General features: G+C 33.1%; 1 pseudogene; it reads right to left on the reverse strand.

Moving 5' to 3' along the window:
- Positions 1-2155: 2155 nt before the first annotated feature.
- LOC113004840 lies at positions 2156-3728 on the reverse strand (annotated as a pseudogene).
- Positions 3729-11304: the final 7576 nt, after the last annotated feature.

Raw genomic sequence — 11304 nt, forward strand, 5'->3', positions numbered from 1 at the left:
ACTCGTGTAACATCAGGAGAAACGCTGTTAAATATAGACCAATATACTTTTTTTGATCAAGTATTTCTTTCTAATTTTCTTTTTTTACTATTATCTTTTTTGCTTTTCGTAATTAATATCTATAGATCCCTCAATCTAATTTTCATTAATCAGTTATATACATTACACCGCACTTTTTGCTTTCGCGTGCGCATATATAACAATATCGGAAAGCAACAAAGAAGACATGAATGTAGAATTACTAACACTAGTAAATGACTATTATTAAATAAGATAGATCTAACTTTAGATTTAATTAAAATAACTATGTTTATTAAAATATAAGTTAGTTGCAAGTAAATGTAGTTAGGTAAAAAAAGGTATTTCATTTTAACAAATGTATATGTAACAGAAATTTACTAGAAGCAAAATAAGTATTAAAAGAAATAATTTTAACATTAAATATTATTGAAGAAATTAAAATCAATCTTTTTTAGGATTGCATAAAACTAAAATGTTATTTCTGTTCATTGACTGGGATGCAGTGATTCTACGTAAATGCAGATAAGAAAAAGAATAAACGAGAAAATAGAACTTAAAACCTCGTGTTAAGTCAAGAAAAAGAAATCAAACGAAAATTGTTTAGACAGATCGCTTAGAGTCGCTCGCGCGTGTATTGCGACAAGGCGCGCGATTGCGCGAATCACTACCTTTTTCTCTTCCTTGTCTCTTTCCCTCGTCCTCAGACGAATTCACGATGTGAGAATCGGCAACGCAAGTCGCAGTATAGGATCGTGAGACGCAAATCGCGACATTACATTACGCGCACATACATCAACGTATATATAATATTAATTGTAATAATTATTAGAATTAATTATAATAATTATAATAATAATTATTAATGTTTAGCCTATCCCGTTTTGTGTATGTAGTAGACATGTGTATATAATATACATACATAGAATATATTTTACTACATCGTTGGAGAGTGACGGCAAAGCGAGACCGCATATCCCGGAGAACTACGCGCGGTTTGTAAAAAAAACTATATGTACCATATATATATATAAAATCTGTATATCGCCTCTTGTATATTATATCCTTAATGAAACGCGCTTTAAGACTCGTCTAGAGAACGTGTGCAAATTAAAACGATCCACATCGTCCCAATCCGGCACGTCCGGTTTTTTACATTTAATTATCTTGGACGTTGCTCATATAACAGTAAAAAGAACTGTTAATTTGACTAAACTTTTTAACTTAAATAAATTACCATATTTTGCATTATTTCAAGAAATGTATCAAAAATTTATATTAAATTATTTATTAATACCGTAAAATTTAATAAATTATGTTTATAGTTAAAGTAAAGCATTTTTGTGCAAATTTTTAGATGATGAAAATTAAAATAATAACTACCGTGTATCTATAAAATGATAAATTATACTTTTATATCATGCAAACACTATATTGCAGACTCTTCAATATGTCTGAATCAGTATCAGTTGAACAAACAGAAATGTTCAACTGATTGGACGACAGATTGGACGATATTAATGTTCAACTATCTTGTTATATACAAATTAAAAGGCTTATAATAATAGTAAGCTTACGTTAAGGTATTACATACAATAAATTTACTTGTTTAATTCTTTTTTTTTCTGCAAATGTAATAATTGGATCTTGTTAAAATACATGTTAACATGAAATAAAGTAATTCTAAAAAATACTTCATTTAAATTGTATTTAATGTTGTTATATATTTTAATGTTTATTGGAGACCCGAGATACTTAATAAAACCACTATTTAGCACTTAACTATATCTTTATTCGATTAACACCAAAATTAAGAGCCGGAGCAAACGGAGCAGTATCTCGTGCATCCGCTCACCACGCGCGCCAGTCCCGGTCTCGCTTGAGGGAACGGTGAAGCCCTACTTTCGCCGATATTTGTAATAACTAGATAAAAGCGCTGCGAGGTGTCACAATTAAGCTGCTTCACGATCGTTTGCTTCCCGGCGCGTAACTCGCAAGATAGAAATATATTTAAATACAACTCCAATGTACATATGTATACATATGTATATATATATATATATATATATATGTATGTATGTTAAAAAATGTTTGTTTAAATACAATTCAGTAGAACCATAAAAAAAAAAAAAAAATATTAAAATTGTATACCAATTATCGTGTCGACCAGTTTAGATTTTTTGAATGATAACCTTTTTTTTGACCTGTCCACGTATACGATGCAGCTACTTTGTATCTGAGAGTTTCCAGCATTATATTTTTTACAAGTTTGACTACGGTATCCCCGCCAAACTGCGCCATCTTTTGCATCTTAATAAATCTCTACAGCAAATTTACTTTAGAACACTATAGAAATGTCTATAGTTCTAAATGTGTTTTTTGAAACAGGTATTCCATATACGGAATGAGGTTCTCTTTATACGACTTTTATAATTTTTGATAAGGTAATACGTATGTTCATTATCTTATTAAAAATTATAAAAGTCGTATAAGGAGAACCCCATTCCGTATATGCAATGCCTGTTTCAAACAACACATTAAGAACTATAGACATTTCTATAGTGTTCTAAAGTAAATTTGCGGCAGGGATAAAAATAATAGTTTCTATTATATAATACATACATTATTTTATTGCACAATTTCTTCAATTTCTTTTTTTCTAAATATTAACGTTAGCTTACTGTTATCATAAACCTTTTAATTTGTATATAACAAGATACTTACAAATCGTCGCCGAACATTAATGTCTTCCAATCTATTGTTGAATGTTTCCGTTTGTTCAACTGTTGTGAGTGGAAAATGCGGTAACAACTTGGACACATCTTGTTCCATTTCATTTGGTTGATCAACATTTTTTTCATTTTTTAGGAAATGAATAATCCTATTCAGTTTCCTTTCAATCGTTTCAAATTTTACTAAGCAATTTTTGCGGCATTTTTCTATACAACAAAAGAAATATATAAAAGTAAATAATTAAAAATTAACCTGAAAAAATGCAACTGAAATTTGTTATTCAATATATTATGATTTTACATATATTGTTACATACATCAAACTGCGCGCCAAACAAATATTTAGTTTTGATATAGTTATAGGTTGAAAACAAAAAAATAGTACTAAGAGATGAAATTGATGATTAGATAATAATGATAACAACCATGTAATAAAACTCCCTTTATTTAAAATATTGCAAGTAAAAAATTTGTTAAAAAAAAATATCTCCAGTTAAAATCGTGATAATATCGCGATATTGTTTTCATTCTATTGTTATAGCTTTTCAAGGATCTCTAATTTATTCAATGTGTAGTTTGATCTTGAAGATGTATACAAAATTGCATAATAAAATATTAACACCAAGATCCAGCTATAAGTGAATACAAAATAACTACATATAAATAATGACAAAATAAAATAAAACTTACCACAACAAAACGAGTGCTGCATTGTCATTGAATTTTCAATATTTTCGTTGTTTTGAATATTTAATTTTAATACATTAGTAGTCGTGGAAGGACGAATAATTTGTTGTGATACAATTGTTGATCGAGCTGTTACGTTTCCTGTAATTGAAAGAAATATATCATTTACAGTATTGACATTGCAGTGATACAAATAGAACATTATAAATAAATTATCGGATACATTTGTATAGTCTTATTTTGGCAATAAAACAGAAAGAAGAATGAAAAAAGAAATCATTACTACAATTACAATTAGTACATTACAATTAATAAATACTTAAGAAAAATAGCAGAATAGGAAATAGTTCAATTATGGACTAAAGGGAGGTTTGATAAAGAAAGGAGAAAAAAGATGGAGAATCAAGATAATCTAAGGAAAAATTTATAAAAAAAAGCAAATATTGATAAACAAAAATAAAGATCAAAGATGGTTCATTTTAAATAATAGCTACGAGAAAGGAGGATGTTGGACGTATGTAGAAGTACATGTACATGAAGTATTAATGTACATGAAAGTACATTAATAAGTATAGAAAAAAGAAATAAAAATAAAGATTAAAAATATTCCTTTAAACTGCTGGAAATAGTTTCATAGAATTATCAGGAAAAGCATATATTAAATGATGAAAGGCATATGTTAAATCTGAAGAAAGGAAAAAAGTATTTTTCATTCAGATACAAAAGCAGCAAGAGATGGGGGGGAAGAATAGGATATTTAATAAGATTGATGACAATAATTTGAAACCTACCTTTTACAACTTTTCGTTTTTCTTGCTTCTCGGGTGTCATTTTTTGCATTTTTGAAAAGCAAGAGAATTATAAGATTGAAGAAGAAGAAGTAGAAGAAAAAGACAAAGATTTTGAACTCCATCCCTCGGACAATAAGAAGATTGATAATCTGTTGTCCAACAAGAACTCATTCGAAAAAAATTCCGACTCAATGTCGCTCAAATGCGAAGAACCGAGTGAATCATAGCAACTGCAAATTACGGAAAGGCGCTGACCCACGAGGCATTTTAACCTAGTAGAATGCAAACTCGAAGCCAGACTAAGAATAATACCTGCCAGGAGATGACACCCAAGGATTCCAAGAGACACGAAGACAAAATTAGAGAAATAGAAGACAGAAATGATCCGCCAGACAAATTAAATGAAAGCGAAGAAACAGATAATGAAGATGAAGAATCAATGGAAATCAAAATCAAGTTATAAGCAAAGTTCGCAAGAAACCTACCGTGATCGATATATAAACATTTAAAAGAGATATAATTGAAAAACGGGGCTTATTACTCTTACACAAGGATAATATTACCTATTTTACCGACACAAGCAAAACCTGTCTACCTCCTCGTCTCTGTAAAGGAAACCCAGGCCTACACACTCAAGAACTGAAAACATTTTTGGAGAGAGGAAATAAAAATATAAAATTGGCAATACCGTTTACCCCAATTCTCTTCACAATCTAATTACGCGTATCAAAATTGTTTATCTAAAATTCACACGCTACGACGTGTAAACCCCGCATGCTGTGACATGCAAACTCAATTATAGCACCTTTATTTTTTTCATACAACGTACCTGTAAGCTTTAGAACTAAAATTTGATAAAAAAAAAAAAAAATATATATATATATATATATTTTAGGAATATATTTACATTTCTCTCTTGCCTAAACAGCAAAAAAAATTTTCTTATATATTTATAATAATAAAATAAAAACAAAAAAAATATACATATGTTGAAACACACACACACACACACACACACACACACACACACACACACATTTATATTTATATATACATTACTCTTTTCTCTAAGAATTATGTAAAATCTTTTTATTCAAAAGACAAGGTAGGATTTTCACATTGTAAGCGCGCCCTCAATAGTTAAGTAAGTAACAATAATAAATAAATGACCAGAAATACAAAAGAAACAAAGGAAGGGGATTTGGAAGGTCGCGTTTTTCTTTTCTGTTTCTATATAATTTAAAAATGCATATCTAAACAACGAACTTAGATATGGAATTTTACTTCCTAAATAAGGGAACTAACAGCCGTCGAAAGAAAAGAATCAAGTTTTCTTGCAAATGTTGTGCACCTCTAACATTTGTCTAAGCCGGGGGGTTACGTCCTACGTAGTAACAATTCTTTTCTTTCGAGCGGGTACACGTTGTTCGATAGAAAGATACGCATAAGCTCCCCTACCAAACGCTAAAGCCAGGAAGTCGATAAACACGAGTACGCGGCCCTTTCGGCTTTCAGAAACTCAGCGCCCACACCACAATAAATTGCTCTAAAAACTGTCATTCTCTGCAGTTTGCTAATGAGTCACCTACGCTGTTTACCGAGAAGCCTACTGTCAAAAAGAAATTATGAGATTCCTTAAGTAGACGGCGCTCTTTGACGCCTGATACATGCCCGGTCGGCGAAGCATTAGAGACAAAGAGCGTTATTAAATCGAAACTCGTGGAAGAGCGCGTAGGCGTTACAATAAATAAAATCGGTGCACGACTCCAAGAATCATCGGCCAAAATCAATATAAATAAGCAGCGTTCCTAAGCAGGAGGATCATTCCTTCTTTCCATTTCATCATCTCTAATCCGTCGCACAGTCCGTGGCATCTTGTATGCTCGAGTCTATGACGCTCGGATTCATTCTTTCGTTTCATCCCATCCACCCGAGTCCGTCAGTTCGTCGATACTTATTCTCTTCCTTCACTGAGTTCGTCAATTCGTTGAGACTCGGGTATATCCATTCAACTCCGTTAATCCATTATTCAGTTAGTCACCCAGTGCCGGTTAAATTCGCATTTTTACTTTTCCGCGAGTGTCACGGGGCTAAATATCTACTGCGAGCGTACCTCCACACGATGGGCAATCAGAAATCCGCGTTGGCCACTACCATAATTGTAAAAGGTTAGTAATCCGAGATTCGTTTGAGAGTCCTTCGCTATACGAAAATAGTAAGTTATCATTCATTCTTTCTTTCTTCTCCCACCCCCCCTTTTTTCTATTAACTAAAAATCGATTACTAAAGAATAATCATAGAAGTTAATATCCTGTCTTTTTCCGATATATCCAATTAATTGTAATCTGATCAAATCGCCCTCGAAAATGTCTCATAATTATACATACGCTTTTATATATATATATATATATATATATATATATATGTGTAACAATTGTTTAATAATCTATAAATTATAATTATTTGAGTAATGTTGTAATAATCGAATACTATTATTTAGATTATGAACTGTCAAATATGTAACGTTCGCAATTAATTATCTCTTTTATTTACAAGTCAATGAGAAAAATTAACGTTAAACCAATACATCTCTAGTAATAAATAAATGCGGCAAATCAAATTGTCAAATGTAAAATCTTCTTTTCTCTTTTATTGATACATAATAATTATACCATTACATACGTTAGTCTTAAAATATATGTTATGCTAGTTTTTATAAAGAAATTTAACTGTTAAAATTTATTACATTTCCTCCTCAAATTAACCCGTTTCGTTGGGCGCCTCCTCCTAGTAAAAGATTACGCGAGATCCGATTCCGAGTTAAAGAGATTCTCTGACTCAAATAAGGACCGATGATCGCACGACTCTTGGAAGGGCGTCAAAGCGTATTGTAGCACGGTGACCCAATTTCCAGAGTCATAAAATAAGTGCGTTCGCCCTCGTGTCATACGTCCGTCAAGTATGAGCACGAGTTTAAAGATTCTGTTGCGTCCTTCCCCGCCTTCCCTAAATCCGACTTATTGCAAAATAAGAATCTCACTCCTAAGGCTGGACGTAACACTATCAACAGAAAGCAAAAAATTTTACAATATATAATAAATAATCCTAATAAGACCGGAAATTGTAGTAACAAATCGATAATGAATACGGTATTGCCGGTTAAAAGCAGTTCTTAATACCCAATAATATTTTTAAATGAATTCTATTAACATTTACAAGATTGCCTCCAAACTGCGCACCACATATTTGCCGGATTTAAAGCACAGCTCTAAAGAAGACTCTTAATGTAATATCACAAAATTAAATTTTGCTAATTAATTTAATAATTTATTTGATGTTTGTACAGAAGATAAGTGGTATATATTAGATATGATAGTGGCGAACTGCGTAAGTATTGCGTATTACGTGAATGATATGTAGTAATATAGCTCGTATCGGTTATTATCACATTGGTCCAGTGAACTTTAAGTTTTATCAAATTGAAAATTAGCGATAATAATTGCGAATATCTCTGCTTATCTTTAACGTTTTATTTATCTATATGAAAAGCAATGTGTAAATAACCAATATGTGCGTATTGCGACGAAAATAATTTTAGACGCGATGTATGTAAAATATGATCTTTTTATTAGGGTCAGTCAAATAAAAACCAAACATCCGCCTTAATACCCGCCATAGCTGATGTTCGGTTTTCATTTGATTGACCCTAGTATCTTTGACAATTTTTTTAAACGAAAGTATATGTAAATGATAGTATATGCAAATATATAGTAGTCGGGAACACTGAGGTTGCGACACTTTTTTTCGATAAATTTTAGAACGCGCAACGAGATTCAAAATGCGAAATCTCCCCGTTCCGAATTGCGCATGAAACGCATGGAACGCATTAGTGCTGCGCAGCGCTTTGAAATCGTTTCGTTTTAACAATGCGCTTCATGCGCTTTAGTTATTCGGAACGATTGTCTCTGCGCTCTGCGCGCTAATAAATTTGAAAATAGATGCCGTACAAAACGTCAATTCTGAAATTTCAATAATTATAATGTCTTCAATATGTTTTGAACAAAAATGATGAAAGCAATAGTTCCGCATCGAGAGATAGTGAAAATGATCAAAATATTGAAGACATATCTCTAAGAGATATGCAAATATTATTTTCTATATTAATGTTAAGTAAGTCACGTGGAGAAAAATTCGAAACTGAAAAAATTACAAATTAGATACGCCGATCGCATTATTCCAAATTACACGAAAGAAATATTATTCGTGTAATTGCTCTTCCATTGCAAAGATACACATACACAAACGCAATATACGAGTACAAACGTTCAGTTAGCTGTAACGCGAAAATAACGTCGTCGTCAATTGTCGTTCCAAATTACGCATGAAGCGTATTAATTGCGTGAAGGCATCAGACGCATCAACTGCTTTCAGTCGAAATTGATGCAGTCAATGCGTTAGGAGGGGTGCCACAAATTCAGGACAGTTAGTACAATCTGGGAAATCCTTAGCGCTTTCAGTGTGCTTTCAATGCGTGCATTGGTTAAATCGGAACGACTTTCTATGCAGTCTATGCGCTTCATGCGTAAAGACGGAAGCACACACTTTTGCATAGCTGCATAACCATGTGCATAAGAAAACTAATTGGTCCATTAGCACATGCATAAGGAAATGGACCAATCAATTTCTTTATGCATATGATTATGCAGCTATGCAAAAGTGTGTGCCAGAGCCTTAACTCGGAATGCAACCTCTGTCATGCGCTCATGTTGCATAAATGACTATGATGTTGTCAAATTTGCATATATAATGGGTGCATCCCAAAATTCACTGCTAGTACTGCAAATCTATAGTTTACGTAACGTAAACTATAGATAGTACGTATAGTTTACGTAACGTAAACTATATATTTTCAATAGTAGCCAATAGCCAATATGTAACAAATTTAAACAAACGTCATCTTTCATGCATTATATTTATATTTCATGCATTTCTTATTTATTTATTATATAAGGGACAATCAAATGAAAACGAGACAGATGAAAAAATGCTCGTTACACAGTCTGTCTCCTTTTCATTTGACTGCCCCTTGTAAATTTTGCGCGCGCTACATGACGTTCGTTTAAATTTGTTATATATTGTATATGCAAAATTGACAGCATCATAGTTATTTATGCGCATGAACGCATGACAGAGATTCGCATCCTAAATTTCGCCGCGCGTTCTAAAATTTATCAAAAAAAAAAAAAAAAATTGTCGCAGCCTCAGTGTTTCCGCGTTACGGAATTGTCACTAGCGTTTGTATGTAATAATCATAATCGGTAACGTTTGCCGAATGTTCTAGTGCGCTCCTCCATTTCTTATTTCTTTCGTCCGGAGCAAAGAGAAAAAAAACGTCGGAGAATTTATACTTGGATAAACGTCAATCATTGCGATAACACGCGCGGTGCTCGTGCGTCTTCCTTTTTTTTCCCCATAAATTCGTACTGCTTCAAAAATATTATGTTATTCCTTTCTCTTTTTTTTTTCTTGTGATATCCTATGACTTTTAAAGTGTCACGCTGATAAATACGAGATAAATGGTAATAGGAAAGTTTTTTGAATGTCAAACGGAAATCTACATGATAGAAGCCAAGTAAATTATGATATATGCGAGGGAGCGTGTTCGAAGAAACATAAGAGGGGATTAAAAAAAATACGCAGTCATAAATACCTGAATAAGCAACAGTGGACAGTGCTGATTAATTTGGTTGATGAAATTGATCGAAAAAGATCTTTTACTGAAAAAAAAGCAGAAGGATTTATTGGATAACAACATCCACATGTTATATCTCGTATTCAGCATATTTTTTTTTTGGGGGGGGGAGGGTGCTGCGTATTCCTTCGACTAGGCGCCTTCAAATTTTTATTCATTCCGATCGATGCAGCAATCTTTAGCTGAAGAGTGCTTTTGTAGATATCGAACGGATCTAGACATCGATATTCGATTTGAAAAATGTTAATGCTTGTACAGAACCTGCAAATACTTAATTCGACTTTCTACCAGGTACAGCTTCGTTCTCTGGTATTATTACAAGACTACGAGGTTCTTATTGAATAAAATACAAATTTAAACAGAGTTTTCGCAACGCAAAATCACGAGATGAGCAGTTTTTTTTCATCATGTGTGTGTGAGAGAGAGAGAGAGAGAGAGAGAGAGAGAGAGAGAGAGAGAGAGAGAGAGAGAGACCACGTAGATTCGTTGAGGCACGGTTAACCTGCCGATTTAATTATTGAGGGAGTCCAGGACAAGCAACTAATTTGCCTCTATTTAGAAAAATATCTTGGCTACGGTCCGTTTCACGCATAATGCGCATGGCACATTATTTTATCCTTATAATTCCCCAAACGTGAAACAAAAACAAAATGATACATCATGCGCATCATGCGTGAAACGGAACGTAGTCGGCTACGTTCCGTTTCACGCATAATGCGTATGGTACATCATTTTAATGTTTTAATTGCCCAAATATTACACAAGGACGAAATGATACATCATGCGCATCATGCGTGAAACGGAACGTCGCCGAAAACAATGAAGAAACGCACGCGAGGAGCACAGAGTTGCACTAGACCGTGCGAGAAACGTGAAGCGCGGCGCCGAATTCGAATTTTAGTGCACTTTAAATTTCCGTTGGGAAACAACGCAGCAGAATGCTACTACCATTATCCATCCGGACGAGACGTAGCATAATTATCTCAAAATATATAAAATTATCGAACGCGCTCGCATTAATATTTCAAGATCATATGTAGCGTTATATAGGAAGTAGTAATATTTTGTGTTACTATAAATAGCGCGATAGAAAAATATTCATGCGAAAATACGCGTAGAATGCTAATGTTTATTCATAAAAACTGTTATGCCTAAAACAGCGATTAGAGATAAAACTGCGCAGCATTGATATCAACCGAGTAAAAAATAAGTATAAGCACACTCCAAATTAACTTCTATCAACGATCATTTAACGACCGTAACGGTGGTGGTAGTGGAGGTTATCATAATGGGGACGCACGTGTCGTCCCTTTCGTCATCTTTA

This window comes from Solenopsis invicta, chromosome 16, assembly GCF_016802725.1.
Source record: "Solenopsis invicta isolate M01_SB chromosome 16, UNIL_Sinv_3.0, whole genome shotgun sequence".
NCBI lineage: Eukaryota > Metazoa > Arthropoda > Insecta > Hymenoptera > Formicidae > Solenopsis > Solenopsis invicta.